The sequence below is a fragment of the Ranitomeya variabilis genome, chromosome 1 (assembly GCF_051348905.1).
Source record: "Ranitomeya variabilis isolate aRanVar5 chromosome 1, aRanVar5.hap1, whole genome shotgun sequence".
Lineage (NCBI taxonomy): Eukaryota > Metazoa > Chordata > Amphibia > Anura > Dendrobatidae > Ranitomeya > Ranitomeya variabilis.
In genome coordinates, this window is record NC_135232.1 from 630292022 (window position 1) to 630315186 (window position 23165).

Here is a 23165-nt window from a genome sequence, read left to right on the forward strand (position 1 = left end):
CGGGGAGAGCCACTGATCTGTCTGTTCTTTTATCACCTTCAACAGCTCGACTGCATTGTGAGCTTTATCACCTAAACATATGAGCTTCAGCAGAGCGTGCTGTCACTTTGCCAAGGCAGTGCTGCGGACCTCCCAGCTGGGAAGAGATAGGGAGGCTACTTTCGTTGAGAAGGAGGAGAGACAGGAACTGTAATACAAGGAGACTGAAACCTTTATGAATGTTGGGACCGCTATTCTTTGTGTGGGTAAGATGTGTGATGTCCCAGCCTCTGACTCTTTCCCAGACTCTACCGGGTTCAGCCAGTGTGAAATAAGGGAAATGTAGCATCCCTGTCCACAAGAACTTGTGCACATGTCTGTGGTAAAGTACCACCATGTCCGGATGGATCAGTGGCGTAATCATCGACCACGTCATCTTCCAATTTGTCAATCTGATCCGCTTTTTGAGTTGCGATTTTAGGCTGACCTGATGGCAACTGTGCGTTATGATTATCCTCCACCTCTTCATACATGAATTGACCTTCCCCAACATAGCTTTCTCCTGACCGTGGGTGCCCACATGTTTGGGTATCACTGCACTCCACCTCGTAATGATCTTCTTTCATGGTGCACGTTGAGAGGCCTCACAAATTACAAGGGAACGTAAACTGTTCCTGAGAGTGGCTAGCATTGGGGTCATGTGTCTTCTGGGACTCTAGATGGTGGGAGTAAGGAGGACCAGTTTAAGGATTCAGATGCCCAGCCTCTTGGCTACTGAGACTGGACCGTGTGGAAGACTTTGTGGTGCTGCTTGTCAACACACTGGATCCTTTGTCTGCTATCCAACCCACAAGATCCTGACAATTGTCTGAGTTCTTCAGTGGTGTACCGTGCTGACCACATTTTGACAGGAAGCTAGAATGAGATCCAGAAAGCTTCTGATCTGTAACGCTGCCTTGGTGGGCACCACCACATCCACGCCCCTTAACATCACCCTTTCTCATATCGAATGCTTTATGCTTCTGAAAAAAAAAATTCCTGGCTTTATTTTTGACAAGTACCTTCTAAGAGGTGTTATATACAAATTCAATATATCTGACAATGTGTGGCAATTTTTTTTTAAAGATATCAGCTTTATTACGGCAACAGCAGACTCATGAAAATGAATGATAAATAGTCACATTTGTGTATCTCTACAGGCTTTGCTCCAGTCGCACAACTGCTAGATAAATATGCTATTTATTAACCCCTTTCTGCCAGCTGACGGAATAGTACGTCAGCTGGCAGATCCCCCGCTTTGAGGTGGGCTCCGGCGGTGAACCCACCTCAAAGCCGCGACATTTCAGCTGTTTTGTACAGCTGATATGTGCACGCAATGAGCGCGAGCGGAATCGCGATCCGCCCGCGCCCATTAACTAGTTAAATGCCGCCGTCAAGCGCTGCAGGTAACAGGGTTATTGTGCGGTGGTGGTCACTCATGGATCGCTTCAAGAGGGGTTTAACAAGGAGATGCAGGCCCCGAGTGGATCTAGAGGACGCAGGAGCAGGTATAAATATGCCAGGGCCCTGTCGTTCCTCCGGTCGACGCTGCTGAGCAGAAGGTAAATATTCAACACCACATGTTTTCAGTCAAACTGTTAAAATGTGTAACCTTCAATTTTTTTTGGCAGCAAGGGCAATTTTTTTTTTTCTTCTTTAACAGCACTGTCTGCAGCACTCGGGAGCCTGCATCAGAGTTGCTCCCCTCTGGAGCGATCTCTCAGGAGTCCGCCACCGGGGACCACGTCGACCCCTCTGCATCTATAACTTCCCTTTTGTGTGATCCCTCGGCCCCATCCACCAGTGCTGGAGCAGCAGGGCGGACTTTGTCACTTGAAGCTGCAGGTGATGAGTTAGAGTTCCCTTTACCCCACCCCTCTGACACTGCCGCAACATCTAGACCACGTTTGGGGTCAGGACGGCAGCGCCAGAGAGGACAGGAAAGGAGCTATGCGCCTGAGTTTTTGCATCTGAATGCAGCCTTCCAGAATGCCATCAAGCTTTTGGGTGAGCAAACATCTGCTGGGTACAATATGCTTAACAAAAGCATACTTGAACTCAGCAGTCGTCTGGATAGGATGCATTTAGATGCAAACCAGTCACCAAGACACTGTTTTTTTTCAGTCGGTCCTCAGGCACATGGAAAATCTAACTCCTGACCTGCAGATGCATGTGATGCAAGGCTGCCACACTGCTCTAGCGCAGGCGATGTCCCAAGCCCCTCCACCTACCCTTCATGTTTCAACACCTTTCCCCTCTCAAGCCGCCATCTATCCTCCCGTCCATCCTCCTCCCGTCCATCCTACTTCTACTCCTTCGCCATTCCTTCCTTCCCCCCTCAGTATTTCCCAGTACCTACCTTCCCCTTTCTATTCTTCCCCTTTAACTTCACCATTCCCAATCCCACCAACACCTTCACCATACCTCCCACAGACCACATCTGTACCTCAACTCCCTGCCCAACCTCATGTTTTCACCACCCATTCCACTTCTGTTCCTCCCCGTGATGTCCTGTCCCCCACTATCGACGTGGTCTGCCCTGTCAGCCCCTCCGCTACTATCTCCACCCCAAATTACTTGTAAATAAATAAAACTTTTTTTGGTTTAAAAACAATTTTATTGTCTTTCCTTTTTTTAAAAAAAAAACTATATAAAAACCACCAAGATTATGGTAAAAGTAACAGTAGAAAATGTGCAAAGGGGTGCCGGTTCAAAACATAATATACTGTGAGGTTAAAGTCCAAAGGTTTTGTAACAAAACAAAAAACATGGTATATTTACAAGTGTGAAAAATAAATTTTTTTACACCATTTCGTACTGCCAGTCAACTGATCCTTTAGGAGACATGAAGTAGTCTGCAAAATTGTCCCGCATTCTGGAGACTGCTACTGGACTGCGAAAACTTGTGTTGTGGTAATCCCGCAAGGTGTTTTCTGACACATTATCCTCCAGGGAAACATGTTCTTTGGATAATACAAAATTGTGAAGTACCACGCAAGCCTTCACCACGTCATCAACAGTGTCAGGCTGCAGTTTAATTGCAGTTAGTAGTACTCTCCATTTAGCAGTTACTATTCCAAAGGCACATTCCACAACTCTTCGTGCTCTGGTTAAGCAATAATTAAAAATTTTCTTCCTCTGGGTCAGTCCCCTACTTCCATAGGGTTTAAGCAAGTGTGGGGAAAGCTGGAAGGCATCATCTCCAACGCACACAAATGGTAATGGTGGACCGGTGGTTCCAGGGAGAGGTCTAGGCGGTGGAAAGTCAAATGTCTCTCCATACAAACGACGCCCCATTGGTGAAGTTTTAAAAATCTGGGAGTCATTTGCACGTCCATACGCACCGATATCCACAGCGATAAACTTGCAGTGTGCGTCGGCTATGGCCATCAATACAATTGAGAAGTACTTTTTGTAGTTGTAAAATTCTGATCCAGAGCCATAAGGTTTGACAATCCTTATATGCTTCCCATCGACTGCTCCGACACAATTTGGGAACTGGCATATTTGTTCAAAATTGTGGGCAATCTCCAGCCACCTCTCCTGTGATGGCTCTGGAATGTATTCCGCTTGTAAGCAATCCCACAATGCCCGGCAGGTCTCTCTGATGATCCCTGAAATTGTGGATATCCCAAGCCTGAACTGGAAATGTAGGGATGAAAATGATTCTCCAGTTGCAAGGAATCTGTTAACAAAAGGAAAAGACAATAATTAATAAAAACTTCAAAAAACAGCATTACAGTTATAAGTCTGATGAATGAGAATCATTAAAAAAAAGAATAACTTACCGAATAGTCATCATGAGACACTCCGCTGGTGATATGGAGAAGCGCATCTGGGTGTCTCGTCTCTGTATAGATTCTTCCACATGGCCCAACAAAATTTCAAAATTTTCGGCTTTCATTCGCACATAGCTGAAGAATTTTTGAGGATTTTCCCTCAATTCAATGTACAGTGTGAAATAAACGCCACGGGTCATGTGTTGGGCTGTGATAGGATGGATCCACAGCCTTCTCTTCCGCCGCTGCCGCAGGATGCGCAGTCTTTCTTCCTCCTTGTCCCGAACGATGACTGCCAACCGATTAGCCTCAAAAGTGAAATCCACACATATCTTCACAATATTCGCCAGCACCCCTTCCATCTTTGCCACTTTCTCTACAACCTTTCAAAGATGTGGTGCAAATACACTGTATATATAGTTTTCCAGTAGTTTCCAGTAGCCAATCACGTTGAGATCCTCCCTTTTTAAAAAACGGATCCGTCAAAAAACAGTTACAACGGCTGGAAAAACGATCGCAATGGTTCTAACGGATCCGGTCTTTTTGACGGATCAGTGTAACTGATCCGTCACAAAAACAGATCTGTTAGAACCATTTTCTAAACAATTTTGACGGATCGGTCGATCCGTCACGATGTCGGAGCTAACTAACGCCAAACAACTGAAGTGTGAAAGAAGCCTTAGGCCTCTTTCACACTAGCGTCGTGCACTGCACGTCGCTATGCGTCGTTTTGCAGAAAAAACACATCCTGCAAAATTGCTTGCAGGATGCGTTTTTTCTCCATAGACTTTTATTAGTGACGCAGTGCGATGCATTGCCACATGTTGCAGCCGTCGTGCGACGGTTGCGTCGTGTTGCGTCGGACCGTCGCCACCAAAAAACGTTGCATGTAATGTTTTTTGGTGCGTCGTCTGCAGCATTTCCGACTGCGCCCCCGCCTCCCCGCACCTCACAATGGGGCAGCGGATGCGTTGAAAAACAGCATCCGCGGCCCCTGTTGTGCGGCGCTTGCACAGTATGCGTTGGTGCGCTGCAACGTCGCATTGCGACGTGCAGTGCACGACGCTAATGTGAAAGTAGCCTTACTTGTAACCAGGCTACCCAATTCCTTCTCCTGTTCTGTAGTCCTGAGTACACTGCCATTTAATGCATATGCATCAATAGGATTAATCCATCCTGGGTGCATTACTCTACATTTATCTACATTTAACCTCATTTGCCAAGTGTTTGCCTATTCAGTCATCTTATTCAGATAATTTTGCAATATTGCAATGTGAATGCCAGATTTTAACCCCTTACCATCATCGGGCGTAATAGTACACCGATGTCGGACTCCTTCCACTTGATGTGGGTTTCTGCGGTGAGCCCGCATCTTTCCGGGGACATGTCAGCTGTTTTGAACAAATGACATGTGCCCGTAATAGCCACGGGTGGAATCGTGATTGACTCACGGCTAGGGTTGAGCGAAACGGGTCGATCATTTTCAAAAGTCGCCGACTTTTGGCTAAGTCGGCGTCTCATGAAACCCGATCCGACCCCTGTGCTTGTCGGCCATGCGGTACGCGACTTTCGCGCCAAAGTCGCGTTTCAATGACGCGAAAAGCGCCATTTCTCAGCCAATGAAGGTGAACGCAGAGTGTGGGCAGCGTGATGACATAGATCCTGGTCCCCACCATCTTAGAGAAGGGCATTGCAGTGATTGGCTTGCTGTCTGCGGCGTCACAGGGGCTATAAAGGGGCGTTCCCGCCGACCGCCATCTTACTGCTGCTGATCTGAGCTTAGGGAGAGGTTGCTGCCGCTTCGTCAGAAGCAGGGAGAGCGTTAGGCAGGGTCCACTAACCACCAAACCGCTTGTGCTGCAGCGATTTCCACTGTCCAACACCACCTTCGGTGTGCAGGGACTGTGGAAGCTATTTTTTTTTTTTTCCCCTCAGCGCTGTAGCTCATTGGGCTGCCCTAGAAGGCTCCGTGATAGCTGTATTGCTGTGTGTACGCCACTGTGGAAACCAACTGCTTTTTTCAAAGCACATATCCTCTTGTTCCTTCCTTTCTGCACAGCTATCTTTTTTGTTTGTCCACACTTTTTATTTAATTTGTGCATCAGTCCACTCCTATTGCTGCCTGCCATACCTGGCTTAGATTACTGCAGGGAGATAGTAATTGTAGGACAGTCCCTGGTTTTTTTTTGTTTTTTTTGTGGGAGATTAAGATTGGCATTTCTGCTACAGTGCCATCCCTGTGTGTGCCATCTCTCACTGAGTGGGCCATAGAATGCCTATTTATTTTTTCCGTGATTTGTGTTCTAAATTCTACCTCAACACAAAAACACTACATCAATCAGTGGGAGAAAAATATTGGCCTCAGTCAGGGCTTGTGTGCCACTGCTGTGTGTGCTATCTCTCATTCAGTGGGCTATAGAAAGCCTATTTATTTTTTTATTTTTTTTAATATTATTTGGTTTCTAAAGTCTCCCTGAAAAAAAAAAAAAAACCTAAAAAAACAGTGGGAGAGTAATATTGCCCTTTCAGCTTGTGTGCCAGTCTTGACTCCTGGGTGTGCCACCTCTCTCTCTCATTCAGTGGGCCATAGAAAGGCTATTTTTTTTTTTGGTTTTTTTAATATTATTTGGTTTCTAAAGTCTCCCTGAAAAAAAAAAACAAAACATAAAAAAACAGTGGGAGAGTAATATTGCCCTTTCAGCTTGTGTGCCAGTCTTGACTCCTGGGTGTGCCACCTCTCTCTCATTCAGTGGGCCATAGAAAGCATTTTTTTTTTTTTCCTTGATTTGTGTTCTAAAATCTACCTCAACACAAAAACACTACATCAATCAGTGGGAGAAAAATATTGGCCTCAGTCAGGGCTTGTGTGCCACTGCTGTGTGTGCTATCTCTCATTCAGTGGGCTATAGAAAGCCTATTTATTTATTTATTTTTTTTCTTATTATTTGGTTTCTAAAGTCTCCCTGAAAAAAAAATAATAAATAAATAAAAAAACAGTGGGAGAGTAATATTGCCCTTTCAGCTTGTGTGCCAGTCTTGACTCCTGGGTGTGCCACCTCTCTCCCTCTCATTCAGTGGGCCATAGAAAGCCTTTTTTTTTTTTTTTTTTTAAATATTATTGGGTTTCTAAAGTCTCCCTTAAAAAAAAAAAAATACATAAAAAAACAGTGGGAGAGTAATATTGCCCTTTCAGCTTGTGTGCCAGTCTTGACTCCTGGGTGTGCCACCTCTCTCTCTCATTCAGTGGGCCATAGAAAGGCTATTTTTTTTTTGGTTTTTTTAATATTATTTGGTTTCTAAAGTCTCCCTGAAAAAAAAACAAAACATAAAAAAACAGTGGGAGAGTAATATTGCCCTTTCAGCTTGTGTGCCAGTCTTGACTCCTGGGTGTGCCACCTCTCTCTCATTCAGTGGGCCATAGAAAGCCTATTTATTTTTTTTTTAAATATTATTGGGTTTCTAAAGTCTCCCTTAAAAAACAAAAAATACATAAAAAAACAGTGGGAGAGTAATATTGCCCTTTCAGCTTGTGTGCCACTCTTGACTCCTGGGTGTGCCACCTCTCTCTCTCATTCAGTGGGCCATAGAAAGGCTATTTTTTTTTTTGGTTTTTTTAATATTATTTGGTTTCTAAAGTCTCCCTGAAAAAAAAAAAAAAAACATAAAAAAACAGTGGGAGAGTAATATTGCCCTTTCAGCTTGTGTGCCAGTCTTGACTCCTGGGTGTGCCACCTCTCTCTCTCATTCAGTGGGCCATAGAAAGGCTATTTTTTTTTTGGTTTTTTTAATATTATTTGGTTTCTAAAGTCTCCCTGAAAAAAAAAAAAAAACATAAAAAAACAGTGGGAGAGTAATATTGCCCTTTCAGCTTGTGTGCCAGTCTTGACTCCTGGGTGTGCCACCTCTCTCTCATTCAGTGGGCCATAGAAAGCATTTTTTTTTTTTTCCTTGATTTGTGTTCTAAAATCTACCTCAACACAAAAACACTACATCAATCAGTGGGAGAAAAATATTGGCCTCAGTCAGGGCTTGTGTGCCACTGCTGTGTGTGCTATCTCTCATTCAGTGGGCTATAGAAAGCCTATTTATTTATTTATTTTTTTTTCTTATTATTTGGTTTCTAAAGTCTCCCTGAAAAAAAAATAAATAAATAAAAAAACAGTGGGAGAGTAATATTGCCCTTTCAGCTTGTGTGCCAGTCTTGACTCCTGGGTGTGCCACCTCTCTCCCTCTCATTCAGTGGGCCATAGAAAGCCTTTTTTTTTTTTTTTTAAAATATTATTGGGTTTCTAAAGTCTCCCTTAAAAAACAAAAAATACATAAAAAAACAGTGGGAGAGTAATATTGCCCTTTCAGCTTGTGTGCCAGTCTTGACTCCTGGGTGTGCCACCTCTCTCTCTCATTCAGTGGGCCATAGAAAGGCTATTTTTTTTTTTGGTTTTTTTAATATTATTTGGTTTCTAAAGTCTCCCTTAAAAAACAAAAAATACATAAAAAAACAGTGGGAGAGTAATATTGCCCTTTCAGCTTGTGTGCCAGTCTTGACTCCTGAGTGTGCCACCTCTCTCTCTCATTCAGTGGGCCATAGAAAGGCTATTTTTTTTTTTGTTTTTTTAATATTATTTGGTTTCTAAAGTCTCCCTGAAAAAAAAAAAAAAAACATAAAAAAACAGTGGGAGAGTAATATTGCCCTTTCAGCTTCTGTGCCAGTCTTGACTCCTGGGTGTGCCACCTCTCTCCCTCTCATTCAGTGGGCCATAGAAAGCCTATTTATTTATTTTTTTAAATATTATTGGGTTTCTAAAGTCTCCCTTAAAAAACAAAAAATACATAAAAAAACAGTGGGAGAGTAATATTGCCCTTTCAGCTTGTGTGCCAGTCTTGACTCCTGGGTGTGCCACCTCTCTCTCATTCAGTGGGCCATAGAAAGCATTTTTTTTTTTTTTCCTTGATTTGTGTTCTAAAATCTACCTCAACACAAAAACACTACATCAATCAGTGGGAGAAAAATATTGGCCTCAGTCAGGGCTTGTGTGCCACTGCTGTGTGTGCTATCTCTCATTCAGTGGGCTATAGAAAGCCTATTTATTTATTTATTTTTTTTCTTATTATTTGGTTTCTAAAGTCTCCCTGAAAAAAAAAAAAAATAAATAAAAAAACAGTGGGAGAGTAATATTGCCCTTTCAGCTTGTGTGCCAGTCTTGACTCCTGGGTGTGCCACCTCTCTCCCTCTCATTCAGTGGGCCATAGAAAGCCTTTTTTTTTTTTTTTTTTTTAAATATTATTGGGTTTCTAAAGTCTCCCTTAAAAAACAAAAAATACATAAAAAAACAGTGGGAGAGTAATATTGCCCTTTCAGCTTGTGCGCCAGTCTTGACTCCTGGGTGTGCCACCTCTCTCTCTCTAATTGTGGGCCATAGAAAGCCTTTTTTTTTTTTTTTTTTTTAATATTATTTGGTTTCTAAAGTCTCCCTGAGAAAAAAAAATAAATAAATTAGGTGGGAGATTAATATTGACATTAGTGCTTGAGTGACAGTCCTGCGTGTGTGTCATCTCTGTGATTTTGTGCCACAGAAAACAGAGTGTGTAACATTGTGCCTGATTTTCCTTGTGGTCTCACCAACCTGTTAAGGGATATTGAAATCATACTGAAGTTATAGCTCACCGTGTAAGTTGTTTGACAGCAACAAATAAAGTTACTTTGGTTAAGATTTTAAAACAATGAGGAAGTCTGGTGCAAGAGGTCGTCGTGGGCGTTCATTGTCAGCTGGTAATGATGGTAGTGGTAGTGGAGCATCAGGTGGTCGTGGGGATAAAAATATTCCACCTAAGTCTGGAGCTGTGGAGCCAGTTTCGTCGTCAGGCTACACAAGGCCTCGAACGCTCTCTTTTCTGGGAGTAGGAAAACCGCTTTTAAAGGCGGAGCAGCAACAGCAAGTTTTGGCTTACATTGCAGACTCAGCCTCTAGCTCTTTTGCCTCCTCTTCCGAAACTGGTAAATGTAAAAGCAGCGCGTCGCTTGTGGATGTTCACGGTCAGGGACAAGTCGCTTCCTTGTCCTCCTCAGCAAAAACTACAACAAGAGAGAAGGATGCAGCAGGCGACACAATGGGTCACTCCATGGAGCTCTTTACACATACCGTCCCTGGCTTAGAAAGTGAAACATTTAACAGGCCATGCCCATTACAAGTACATTCTGACATGGAGTGCACTGATGCACAGCCACAGCCAGAGTACTATGCTGCTCCTTTGACTCAGACCACCACATTGCCCTCTCAGGGTACAGATCCACAATCAGACCCTGATGAGACTATGTTGCCCCGCCACGAACGCTATACCACCGACCAACACAGTGACACAGACGAAGTTGCACACGAGTTGTTCAGAAGCGGAGGTGGAGGAGGGGCCGCAGCAGGCATCAACATCGCAACAGGTTCCATCTGCCGGGCCCGTATCTGGCCCAAAACGCGTGTCAAAGCCAAAACCTGTTGGAGCACAGCGTTGCCATCCGGTTAAAGCTCAGTCTGCAATCCCTGAAAAGGGATCCGAGTCTAGGAAGAGTGCAGTCTGGCATTTTTTTAAACAACATCCAACTGATCAGCGCAAAGTCATCTGTCAAAAATGTTCAACTAGCTTAAGCAGAGGTCAGAATCTGAAAAGTCTAAATACTAGTTGCATGCATAGACACTTAACCACCATGCATTTTCAAGCCTGGACTAACTACCAAACGTCCCTCAAGGTTGTAGCACCCTCGGCCAATGAAGCTAGTCAGCAACGCAACATCCCTTCCGTCACTGTAAGGCCACCATTTTCCGCACCACCGGCAGTATCTGTGCAGGTTTCTTTGCCAGCCAAAAGCAGTCAGGGTCAGGGAACCACCAGTTTTGTAGGAGGAAATATTGCATCTAGGGCACCGGCGGAAACAATACCGTCTCCAACCGTCTCTCAGTCTGCCATGCACACCCGAAAGTTCCACTATCTCCAGCTCTCCAGTCCAGCTCACCCTACATGAGACTCTGGTTAGAAAAAGGAAGTACTTATCCTCGCATCCGCGTACACAGGGTTTTAACGCCCACATAGCTAGACTAATCTCGTTAGAGATGATGCCCTACCGGTTAGTTGAAAGCGAAGCTTTCAAAGCCCTGATGGAGTACGCTGAACCACGATACGAGCTACCCAGTCGACACTTTTTTTCCAGAAAAGCCATCCCAGCCCTGCACCAGCATGTTAAACAGCGCATCGTCCATGCACTCAGGCAATCTGTGAGTACAAAGGTGCACCTGACTACAGATGCATGGACCAGTAGGCATGGCCAGGGACGTTATGTGTCCATCACGGCACACTGGGTGAATGTGGTGGATGCAGGGTCCACAGGCGACATCAATTTAGGGACAGTTGTGCCTAGCCCACGGTCTAGGAAACAGTTGGCTGTAGGCGTTCGCACCCCCTCCTCCTCCTCCTCCTCGTCCTCCTGCAGAAGCTACAGCTCTTCCACAGAACGCAGTCTGCCAACCACTCCATCGGCAGATGACACTGTTGCACACTAGTTGTCCCATTATGGGCCAGCTACTGCCAAGCGTCAGCAGGCTGTATTGGCTATGAAGTGCTTGGGCGACAACAGACACACCGCGGAAGTTCTGTCCGAGTTCTTGCAACAAGAAACGCAGTCGTGGCTGGGCACAGTAGATCTTGAGGCAGGCAAGGTAGTGAGTGATAACGGAAGGAATTTCATGGCTGCCATCTCCCTTTCCCAACTGAAACACATTCCTTGCCTGGCTCACACCTTAAACCTGGTGGTGCAGTGCTTATTGAAAACTTATCCTGGGTTCTCCGACCTGCTCCTCAAAGTGCGTGCACTTTGCTCACATATCCGACGTTCGCCTGTACACGCCAGCCGTATGCAGACCTATCAGCGGTCTTTGAACCTTCCCCAGCATCGCCTAATCATAGACGTTGCAACAAGGTGGAACTCAACACTGCACATGCTTCAGAGACTGTGCGAACAGAGGCGTGCTGTTATTTATTTGTGGGAGGATACACGGGCAGGCAGTAGGATGGCAGACATGGAGTTGTCAGGTGTGCAGTGGTCTAAGATACAAGACATGTGTCAAGTCCTTCAGTGTTTTGAGGAATGCACACGGCTGGTTAGTGCAGACAACGCCGTAATAAGCATGAGCATCCCCCTAATGCATCTGCTGATGCAAAGTTTGACGCACATAAAGGAGCAGGCGTCTGCACCAGAGGAAGAGGAAAGCCTTGATGACAGTCAGCCATTGTCTGGTCAGGGCAGTGTACAGGACGAGGTAGCGGGCGAAGAGGAGGTGGAGGACGAGGAGGATGATGGGGATGAGTATATTTTTAATGCCGAACCTTTCCCGGGGGCACAGGAAATTGGTTGCGTGTCACGGCCGGGTTCTGGTTTTTTGAGGGACACAAGTGACGTAGATTTGCCTGCAACTGCCCCTCAACCAATCACAACCGGAGATTTGACAACTGGAACTTTGGCCCACATGGCGGATTATGCCTTACGTATCCTAAAAAGGGACACACGCATTACGAAAATGATGAACGATGACGATTACTGGTTGGCCTGCCTCCTTGATCCACGCTATAAAGGCAAATTGCAAAATATTATGCCACATGAGAACTTGGAACTAATATTAGCAACCAAACAATCAACTCTTGTTGACCGTTTGCTTCAGGCATTCCCAGCACACAGCGCACGTGATCGTTCTCACACGAGCTCAAGGGGGCAGCAGACTAGGAGTGTTAGGGGTGCACACATCAGAAGTGGCGTTGGACAGAGGGGTTTTCTGACCAGGTTGTGGAGTGATTTTGCTATGACCGCAGACAGGACAGGTACTGCTGCATCAATTGAAAGTGACAGGAGACAACATTTGTCCAGTATGGTTACTAACTATTTTTCATCCCTTATCAATGTTCTCCCTCAACCGTCATTCCCATTTGATTACTGGGCCTCCATATTAGACACCTGGCCAGAATTGGCAGAATATGCATTGCAGGAGCTTGCTTGCCCGGCAGCAAGTGTCCTATCAGAAAGAGTATTCAGTGCTGCAGGTTCAATATTAACCGAAAAAAGGACTCGTCTGGCTACCCAAAATGTTGACGATCTAACATTCATTAAAATGAACCACAACTGGATTTCGAAATCTTTTGCCCCACCTTGCCCGGCCGACACCTAGCTTTCCTATGAAAGGCTCTTGCCTGTGAATTACTTTTCTAATGTCTAATTTGCTGCAGCTGATTGTACAGCATACGACATGTTTACACCTCCCTAAATGGCCAAACTCCCCACACGGGGCCGTGGTATCGCGACTTGGCGCAAGCACCCGTGAGACTGCTGTTTGTCTGAAGAGGTGGGTGTGCTCGCTTTTGGTTGACGGCATTGCTACTGGGTCCCTCATAGTACAATGTAGTGTCTCTGGCGGTGGTGGTGCGCACCCAACGTCAGACACACCGTTGTAACATGAGGGGCCCTGGGGCGGTCCCGCCGGCCTCTAGAGAGTTCCCCCCTACCCCAGCTCAAAATGTGCTCTACCACATGCAAAATTATGTCGCACAGCTCCACCAATCTTTAGTCTATTCGCTGACATCATTCAATGTCTGGCACTGACAATACAAATTTGTAGACATCTATGATGCAACTTAAAGTAGTCTGTGTCTGTGTCCTATATTGGCACCATTAAATAGTTACTGCCAAATTACTATGTCAGAAACTCAGCAGATGAGCCCACCCCTGTACCTAAGTATGCCACCTTTTTTTTTGTTTTGGTTGTTTTGCGAGACATTAACATCTATTTATATTTTGGGAGTACTGGGACAGACACTCCTTGCACTACTCCTCCACTCACCACCAAGCTGCCCGTGTATCCATGTAACCGCTGTAAAACTGCCATGAGCCTATTGTTTGTTATTTTAGGCCTTTGAAGCCTGTCTGCGGTCCCTCCTTCCACTAGTCCTCCACTGACCAGACCACTGCTGCCCGTGTACCCCTGGAACCAATTATAAAGTGCCTACAGCCAGCCCATTTTTTTATGTTAGGCCTTTGAAGCCTGTCTGCGGTCCCTCCTTCCACTAGTCCTCCACTGACCAGACCACTGCTGCCCGTGTACCCCTGGAACCAATTATAAAGTGCCTACAGCCAGCCCATTTTTTTATGTTAGGCCTTTGAAGCCTGTCTGCGGTCCCTCCTTCCACTAGTCCTCCACTGGCCAGACCACTGCTGCCCGTGTACCCCTGGAACCAATTATAAAGTGCCTACAGCCAGCCCATTTTTTTATGTTAGGCCTTTGAAGCCTGTCTGCGGTCCCTCCTTCCACTAGTCCTCCACTGACCAGACCACTGCTGCCCGTGTACCCCTGGAACCAATTATAAAGTGCCTACAGCCAGCCCATTTTTTTATGTTAGGCCTTTGAAGCCTGTCTGCGGTCCCTCCTTCCACTAGTCCTCCACTGGCCAGACCACTGCTGCCCGTGTACCCCTGGAACCAATTATAAAGTGCCTACAGCCAGCCCATTTTTTTATGTTAGGCCTTTGAAGCCTGTCTGCGGTCCCTCCTTCCACTAGTCCTCCACTGGCCAGACCACTGCTGCCCGTGTACCCCTGGAACCAATTATAAAGTGCCTACAGCCAGCCCATTTTTTTATGTTAGGCCTTTGAAGCCTGTCTGCGGTCCCTCCTTCCACTAGTCCTCCACTGACCAGACCACTGCTGCCCGTGTACCCCTGGAACCAATTATAAAGTGCCTACAGCCAGCCCATTTTTTTATGTTAGGCCTTTGAAGCCTGTCTGCGGTCCCTCCTTCCACTAGTCCTCCACTGACCAGACCACTGCTGCCCGTGTACCCCTGGAACCAATTATAAAGTGCCTACAGCCAGCCCATTTTTTTATGTTAGGCCTTTGAAGCCTGTCTGCGGTCCCTCCTTCCACTAGTCCTCCACTGACCAGACCACTGCTGCCCGTGTACCCCTGGAACCAATTATAAAGTGCCTACAGCCAGCCCATTTTTTTATGTTAGGCCTTTGAAGCCTGTCTGCGGTCCCTCCTTCCACTAGTCCTCCACTGACCAGACCACTGCTGCCCGTGTACCCCTGGAACCAATTATAAAGTGCCTACAGCCAGCCCATTTTTTTATGTTAGGCCTTTGAAGCCTGTCTGCGGTCCCTCCTTCCACTAGTCCTCCACTGGCCAGACCACTGCTGCCCGTGTACCCCTGGAACCAATTATAAAGTGCCTACAGCCAGCCCATTTTTTTATGTTAGGCCTTTGAAGCCTGTCTGCGGTCCCTCCTTCCACTAGTCCTCCACTGGCCAGACCACTGCTGCCCGTGTACCCCTGGAACCAATTATAAAGTGCCTACAGCCAGCCCATTTTCTTATGTTAGGCCTTTGAAGCCTGTCTGCGGTCCCTACTTTAAATACTCCTCCACTCACCACCAAGCTGCCTGCCCGTGTATCCATGTAACCGCTGTAAAACTGCCATGAGCCTATTGTTTGTTATGTTAGGCCTTTGAAGCCTGTCTGCGGTCCCTCCTTCCACTAGTCCTCCACTGACCAGACCACTGCTGCCCGTGTACCCCTGGAACCAATTATAAAGTGCCTACAGCCAGCCCATTTTTTTATGTTAGGCCTTTGAAGCCTGTCTGCGGTCCCTCCTTCCACTAGTCCTCCACTGGCCAGACCACTGCTGCCCGTGTACCCCTGGAACCAATTATAAAGTGCCTACAGCCAGCCCATTTTTTTATGTTAGGCCTTTGAAGCCTGTCTGCGGTCCCTCCTTCCACTAGTCCTCCACTGACCAGACCACTGCTGCCCGTGTACCCCTGGAACCAATTATAAAGTGCCTACAGCCAGCCCATTTTTTTATGTTAGGCCTTTGAAGCCTGTCTGCGGTCCCTCCTTCCACTAGTCCTCCACTGGCCAGACCACTGCTGCCCGTGTACCCCTGGAACCAATTATAAAGTGCCTACAGCCAGCTTATTTTTTTATGTTAGGCCTTTGAAGCCTGTCTGCGGTCCCTCCTTCCACTAGTCCTCCACTGACCAGACCACTGCTGCCCGTGTACCCCTGGAACCAATTATAAAGTGCCTACAGCCAGCCCATTTTTTTATGTTAGGCCTTTGAAGCCTGTCTGCGGTCCCTCCTTCCACTAGTCCTCCACTGGCCAGACCACTGCTGCCCGTGTCCCCTGGAACCAATTATAAAGTGCCTACAGCCAGCCCATTTTTTTATGTTAGGCCTTTGAAGCCTGTCTGCGGTCCCTCCTTCCACTAGTCCTCCACTGGCCAGACCACTGCTGCCCGTGTACCCCTGGAACCAATTATAAAGTGCCTACAGCCAGCCCATTTTTTTATGTTAGGCCTTTGAAGCCTGTCTGCGGTCCCTCCTTCCACTAGTCCTCCACTGACCAGACCACTGCTGCCCGTGTACCCTTGGAACCAATTATAAAGTGCCTACAGCCAGCCCATTTTTTTATGTTAGGCCTTTGAAGCCTGTCTGCGGTCCCTCCTTCCACTAGTCCTCCACTGACCAGACCACTGCTGCCCGTGTACCCCTGGAACCAATTATAAAGTGCCTACAGCCAGCCCATTTTTTTATGTTAGGCCTTTGAAGCCTGTCTGCGGTCCCTCCTTCCACTAGTCCTCCACTGACCAGACCACTGCTGCCCGTGTACCCCTGGAACCAATTATAAAGTGCCTACAGCCAGCCCATTTTTTTATGTTAGGCCTTTGAAGCCTGTCTGCGGTCCCTCCTTCCACTAGTACTCCACTGACCAGACCACTGCTGCCCGTGTACCCCTGGAACCAATTATAAAGTGCCTACAGCCAGCCCATTTTTTTATGTTAGGCCTTTGAAGCCTGTCTGCGGTCCCTCCTTCCACTAGTCCTCCACTGGCCAGACCACTGCTGCCCGTGTACCCCTGGAACCAATTATAAAGTGCCTACAGCCAGCCCATTTTTTTATGTTAGGCCTTTGAAGCCTGTCTGCGGTCCCTCCTTCCACTAGTCCTCCACTGGCCAGACCACTGCTGCCCGTGTACCCCTGGAACCAATTATAAAGTGCCTACAGCCAGCCCATTTTCTTATGTTAGGCCTTTGAAGCCTGTCTGCGGTCCCTACTTTAAATACTCCTCCACTCACCACCAAGCTGCCTGCCCGTGTATCCATGTAACCGCTGTAAAACTGCCATGAGCCTATTGTTTGTTATGTTAGGCCTTTGAAGCCTGTCTGCGGTCCCTCCTTCCACTAGTCCTCCACTGACCAGACCACTGCTGCCCGTGTACCCCTGGAACCAATTATAAAGTGCCTACAGCCAGCCCATTTTTTTATGTTAGGCCTTTGAAGCCTGTCTGCGGTCCCTCCTTCCACTAGTCCTCCACTGGCCAGACCACTGCTGCCCGTGTACCCCTGGAACCAATTATAAAGTGCCTACAGCCAGCCCATTTTTTTTATGTTAGGCCTTTGAAGCCTGTCTGCGGTCCCTCCTTCCACTAGTCCTCCACTGACCAGACCACTGCTGCCCGTGTACCCCTGGAACCAATTATAAAGTGCCTACAGCCAGCCCATTTTTTTATGTTAGGCCTTTGAAGCCTGTCTGCGGTCCCTCCTTCCACTAGTCCTCCACTGACCAGACCACTGCTGCCCGTGTACCCCTGGAACCAATTATAAAGTGCCTACAGCCAGCCCATTTTTTTATGTTAGGCCTTTGAAGCCTGTCTGCGGTCCCTCCTTCCACTAGTCCTCCACTGACCAGACCACTGCTGCCCGTGTACCCCTGGAACCAATTATAAAGTGCCTACAGCCAGCCCATTTTTTTATGTTAGGCCTTTGAAGCCTGTCTGCGGTCCCTCCTTCCACTAGTCCTCCACTGACCAGACCACTGCTGCCCGTGTACCCCTGGAACCAATTATAAAGTGCCTACAGCCAGCCCATTTTTTTATGTTAGGCCTTTGAAGCCTGTCTGCGGTCCCTCCTTCCACTAGTCCTCCACTGGCCAGACCACTGCTGCCCGTGTACCCCTGGAACCAATTATAAAGTGCCTACAGCCAGCCCATTTTTTTATGTTAGGCCTTTGAAGCCTGTCTGCGGTCCCTCCTTCCACTAGTCCTCCACTGGCCAGACCACTGCTGCCCGTGTACCCCTGGAACCAATTATAAAGTGCCTACAGCCAGCCCATTTTCTTATGTTAGGCCTTTGAAGCCTGTCTGCGGTCCCTACTTTAAATACTCCTCCACTCACCACCAAGCTGCCTGCCCGTGTATCCATGTAACCGCTGTAAAACTGCCATGAGCCTATTGTTTGTTATGTTAGGCCTTTGAAGCCTGTCTGCGGTCCCTCCTTCCACTAGTCCTCCACTGACCAGACCACTGCTGCCCGTGTACCCCTGGAACCAATTATAAAGTGCCTACAGCCAGCCCATTTTTTTATGTTAGGCCTTTGAAGCCTGTCTGCGGTCCCTCCTTCCACTAGTCCTCCACTGGCCAGACCACTGCTGCCCGTGTACCCCTGGAACCAATTATAAAGTGCCTACAGCCAGCCCATTTTTTTATGTTAGGCCTTTGAAGCCTGTCTGCGGTCCCTCCTTCCACTAGTCCTCCACTGGCCAGACCACTGCTGCCCGTGTACCCCTGGAACCAATTATAAAGTGCCTACAGCCAGCCCATTTTCTTATGTTAGGCCTTTGAAGCCTGTCTGCGGTCCCTACTTTAAATACTCCTCCACTCACCACCAAGCTGCCTGCCCGTGTATCCATGTAACCGCTGTAAAACTGCCATGAGCCTATTGTTTGTTATGTTAGGCCTTTGATAGCCTGTCTGCGGTCCCTACTTTAAATACTCCTCCACTCACCACCAAGCTGCCTGCCCGTCTATCCATGTAACCGCTGTAAAACTGCCATGAGCCTATTGTTTGTTATGTTAGGCCTTTGATAGCCTGTCTGCGGTCCCTACTTTAAATACTCCTCCACTCACCACCAAGCTGCCTGCCCGTCTATCCATGTAACCGCTGTAAAACTGCCATGAGCCTATTGTTTGTTATGTTAGGCCTTTGATAGCCTGTCTGCGGTCCCTACTTTAAATACTCCTCCACTCACCACCAAGCTGCCTGCCCGTCTATCCATGTAACCGCTGTAAAACTGCCATGAGCCTATTGTTTGTTATGTTAGGCCTTTGATAGCCTGTCTGCGGTCCTTACTTTAAATACTCCTCCACTCACCACCTAGCTGCCTGTGTATCCATGTAACCGCTGTAAAACTGCAATGAGCCTATTGTTTGTTATTTTAGGCCTTTGATAGCCTGTCTGCGGCCCCTACTTGCAATACTCCTCCACTGACCACAATGCTGCCTGGAGTGCCTGCCTGTGTTGTTGTGAAATTGGATTCTGGGCTCCCCCGGTGGCCACTTGTGGAATTGAACTTGTGTGCATCATCCCCTCTGTTCACCTGCTCCTATCAGGACGTGGGAGTCGCTATATAACCTTGCTCCTCTGTCAGTTTCTTGCCGGTCAACAATGTAATCAGAAGCCTTCTGTGCTTGTTCCTGCTACTAGACAACTCCCAGCTAAGTTGGACTTTTGTCCTTGTGTGTTTTTGCATTTTGTTCCTGTTCACAGCTGCTGTTTCGTTACTGTGTCTGGAAAGCTCTTGTGATCGGAAATTGCCACTCTGGTGTTATGAGTTAATGCTAGAGTCTTAAAGGAATTTCTGGATGGTGTTTTGATAGGGTTTTCTGCTGACCATGAAAGTGTCCTTTCTGTCTTCCTGCTATCTAGAAAGCGGACCTCGATTTTGCTAAACCTATTTTCATACTACGTTTGTCATTTCATCTAAAATCACCGCCAATATATGTGGGGGCCTCTGTCTGCCTTTTGGGAAAATTTCTCTAGAGGTGAGCCAGGACTGTCTTTTCCTCTGCTAGGATTAGGTAGTTCTCCGGCTGGCGCTGGGCATCTAGGGTTAAAAAACGTAGGCATGCTACCCGGCCACTTCTAGTTGTGCGGCAGGTTTAGTTCATGGTCAGTATAGTTTCCATCTTCCAAGAGCTAGTTCTCATATATGCTGGGCTATGTTCTCTCGCCATTGAGAATCATGACAGTTTGACCGGCCCAAAAAAGGGTTAAATTACTGGCTGAGAAAGGAGAGAAAAAAGAAGTCTGCTACAATTTTTTTTTTTTTTTTCCTCTAGTTCTGAGTGTGCTCTTAATTGAATCACTTGCTAGTCTGCCTATACTGCAGCCTTCCTCTCTTTCTCTCCTTCTAATCCTTGAATGGCTCTGTGTTCACCTGTTTCAAATGGATCTTCAGAGTGTAGCTACAGGTTTGAATAATCTCGCCACAAAGGTACAAAATTTGCAAGATTTTGTTGTTCATGCACCTATGTCTGAGCCTAGAATTCCTTTGCCTGAATTCTTCTCGGGGAATAGATCTCACTTTCAAAATTTTAAAAATAATTGCAAATTGTTTTTGTCCCTGAAGTCTCGCTCTGCCGGAGACCCTGCACAGCAGGTCAGGATTGTAATTTCCTTGCTCCGGGGCGACCCTCAAGACTGGGCTTTTGCATTGGCACCAGGGGATCCTGCGTTGCTCAATGTGGATGCGTTTTTTCTGGCCTTGGGGTTGCTTTATGAGGAACCTTATTTAGAGCTTCAGGCGGAAAAGGCCTTGATGTCCTTGTCTCAGGGGCAAGATGAAGCTGAAATATACTGCCAAAAATTCCGCAAATGGTCTGTGCTTACTCAGTGGAATGAGTGCGCCCTGGCGGCGATTTTCAGAGAAGGTCTCTCTGATGCCATTAAGGATGTTATGGTGGGGTTCCCTGTGCCTGCGAGTCTGAATGAGTCCATGACGATGGCTATTCAGATCGATAGGCGTCTGCGGGAGCGCAAACCTGTGCACCATTTGGCGGTGTCTACTGAGAAAACGCCAGAAAATATGCAATGTGATAGAATTCTGTCCAGAAGCGAGCGGCAGAATTTTAGACGAAAAAATGGGTTGTGCTTCTATTGTGGTGATTCAACTCATGTTATATCAGCATGCTTTAAGCGTACTAAGAAGCCTGACAAGTCTGTTTCAATTAGCACTTTACAGTCTAAGTTTATTCTATCTGTGACCCTGATTTGTTCTTTGTCATCTATTACCGCGGACGCCTATGTCGACTCTGGCGCTGCTTTGAGTCTTATGGATTGGTCCTTTGCCAAACGCTGTGGGTATGATTTGGAGCCACTGGAGGCTCCGATACCTCTGAAAGGGATTGACTCCACCCCATTGGCTAGTAATAAACCACAATACTGGACACAAGTGACTATGCGTGTTAATCCGGATCACCAGGAGGTTATTCGCTTTCTGGTGCTGTATAATCTACATGATGTTTTGGTGCTGGGATTGCCATGGCTGCAATCTCATAACCCAGTCCTCGACTGGAGAGCTATGTCTGTGTTAAGCTGGGGATGTAAAGGAACTCATGGGGACGTACCTTTGGTTTCCATTTCATCATCTATTCCCTCTGAGATTCCTGAATTCTTGTCTGACTTTCGTGACGTTTTTGAAGAACCCAAGGTTGGTTCACTACCTCCGCACCGGGAGTGCGATTGTGCCATAGACTTGATTCCGGGTAGTAAATACCCTAAGGGTCGTTTATTTAATCTGTCTGTGCCTGAACACGCTGCTATGCGAGAATATATAAAGGAGTCCTTGGAAAAGGGACATATTCGTCCTTCGTCATCTCCCTTAGGAGCCGGTTTTTTCTTTGTGTCTAAGAAAGACGGCTCTTTGAGGCCGTGTATTGATTATCGACTTTTGAATAAAATCACGGTTAAATATCAATATCCGTTACCACTGCTTACTGATTTGTTTGCTCGTATAAAGGGGGCCAAGTGGTTCTCTAAGATTGATCTCCGTGGGGCGTATAATTTGGTGCGAATCAAGCAGGGGGATGAGTGGAAAACCGCATTTAATACGCCCGAGGGCCATTTTGAGTATTTGGTGATGCCTTTTGGTCTTTCAAATGCCCCTTCAGTCTTCCAGTCCTTTATGCATGACATTTTCCGCGATTATTTGGATAAATTTATGATTGTGTATCTGGATGATATTCTGATTTTTTCGGATGACTGGGACTCTCATGTCCAGCAGGTCAGGAGGGTTTTTCAGGTTTTGCGGTCTAATTCCTTGTGTGTGAAGGGTTCTAAGTGTGTTTTTGGGGTTCAAAAGATTTCTTTCTTGGGATACATTTTTTCCCCCTCTTCCATCGAGATGGATCCTGTCAAGGTTCAGGCTATTGGTGATTGGACGCAACCCTCTTCTCTTAAGAGTCTTCAGAAATTTTTGGGCTTTGCTAACTTTTATCGTCGATTTATTGCTGGTTTTTCTGATGTTGTAAAACCATTGACTGATTTGACTAAGAAGGGTGCTGATGTTGCTGATTGGTCCCCTGATGCTGTGGAGGCCTTTCGGGAGCTCAAGCGCCGCTTTTCTTCCGCCCCAGTGTTGCGTCAGCCTGATGTTGCTCTTCCTTTTCAGGTTGAGGTCGACGCTTCTGAAATCGGAGCTGGGGCGGTGTTGTCGCAGAGAAGTTCCGACTGCTCCGTGATGAGACCTTGTGCTTTTTTTCCCCGTAAATTTTCGCCCGCCGAGCGGAATTATGATATTGGGAATCGGGAGCTTTTGGCCATGAAGTGGGCTTTTGAGGAGTGGCGTCACTGGCTTGAGGGGGCCAGACATCAGGTGGTGGTATTGACTGACCACAAAAATTTAATTTACCTTGAGTCTGCCAGGCGCCTGAATCCTAGACAGGCGCGCTGGTCGTTGTTTTTCTCTCGGTTTAATTTTGTGGTGTCGTACCTACCGGGTTCTAAGAATGTTAAGGCGGATGCCCTTTCTAGGAGTTTTGAGCCTGACTCCCCTGGTAATTCTGAGCCCACAGGTATCCTTAAAGATGGAGTGATATTGTCTGCCGTTTCTCCAGACCTGCGGCGGGCCTTGCAGGAGTTTCAGGCGGATAGACCTGATCGTTGCCCACCTGGTAGACTGTTTGTTCCTGATGATTGGACCAGTAGAGTCATCTCTGAGGTTCATTCTTCTGCGTTGGCAGGTCATCCTGGAATCTTTGGTACCAGGGATTTGGTGGCAAGGTCCTTCTGGTGGCCTTCCCTGTCACGAGATGTGCGAGGCTTTGTGCAGTCTTGTGACGTTTGTGCTCGGGCCAAGCCTTGTTGTTCTCGGGCTAGTGGATTGTTGTTGCCCTTGCCTATCCCGAAGAGGCCTTGGACGCACATCTCGATGGATTTTATTTCGGATCTGCCTGTTTCTCAGAAGATGTCTGTCATCTGGGTGGTGTGTGACCGTTTCTCTAAGATGG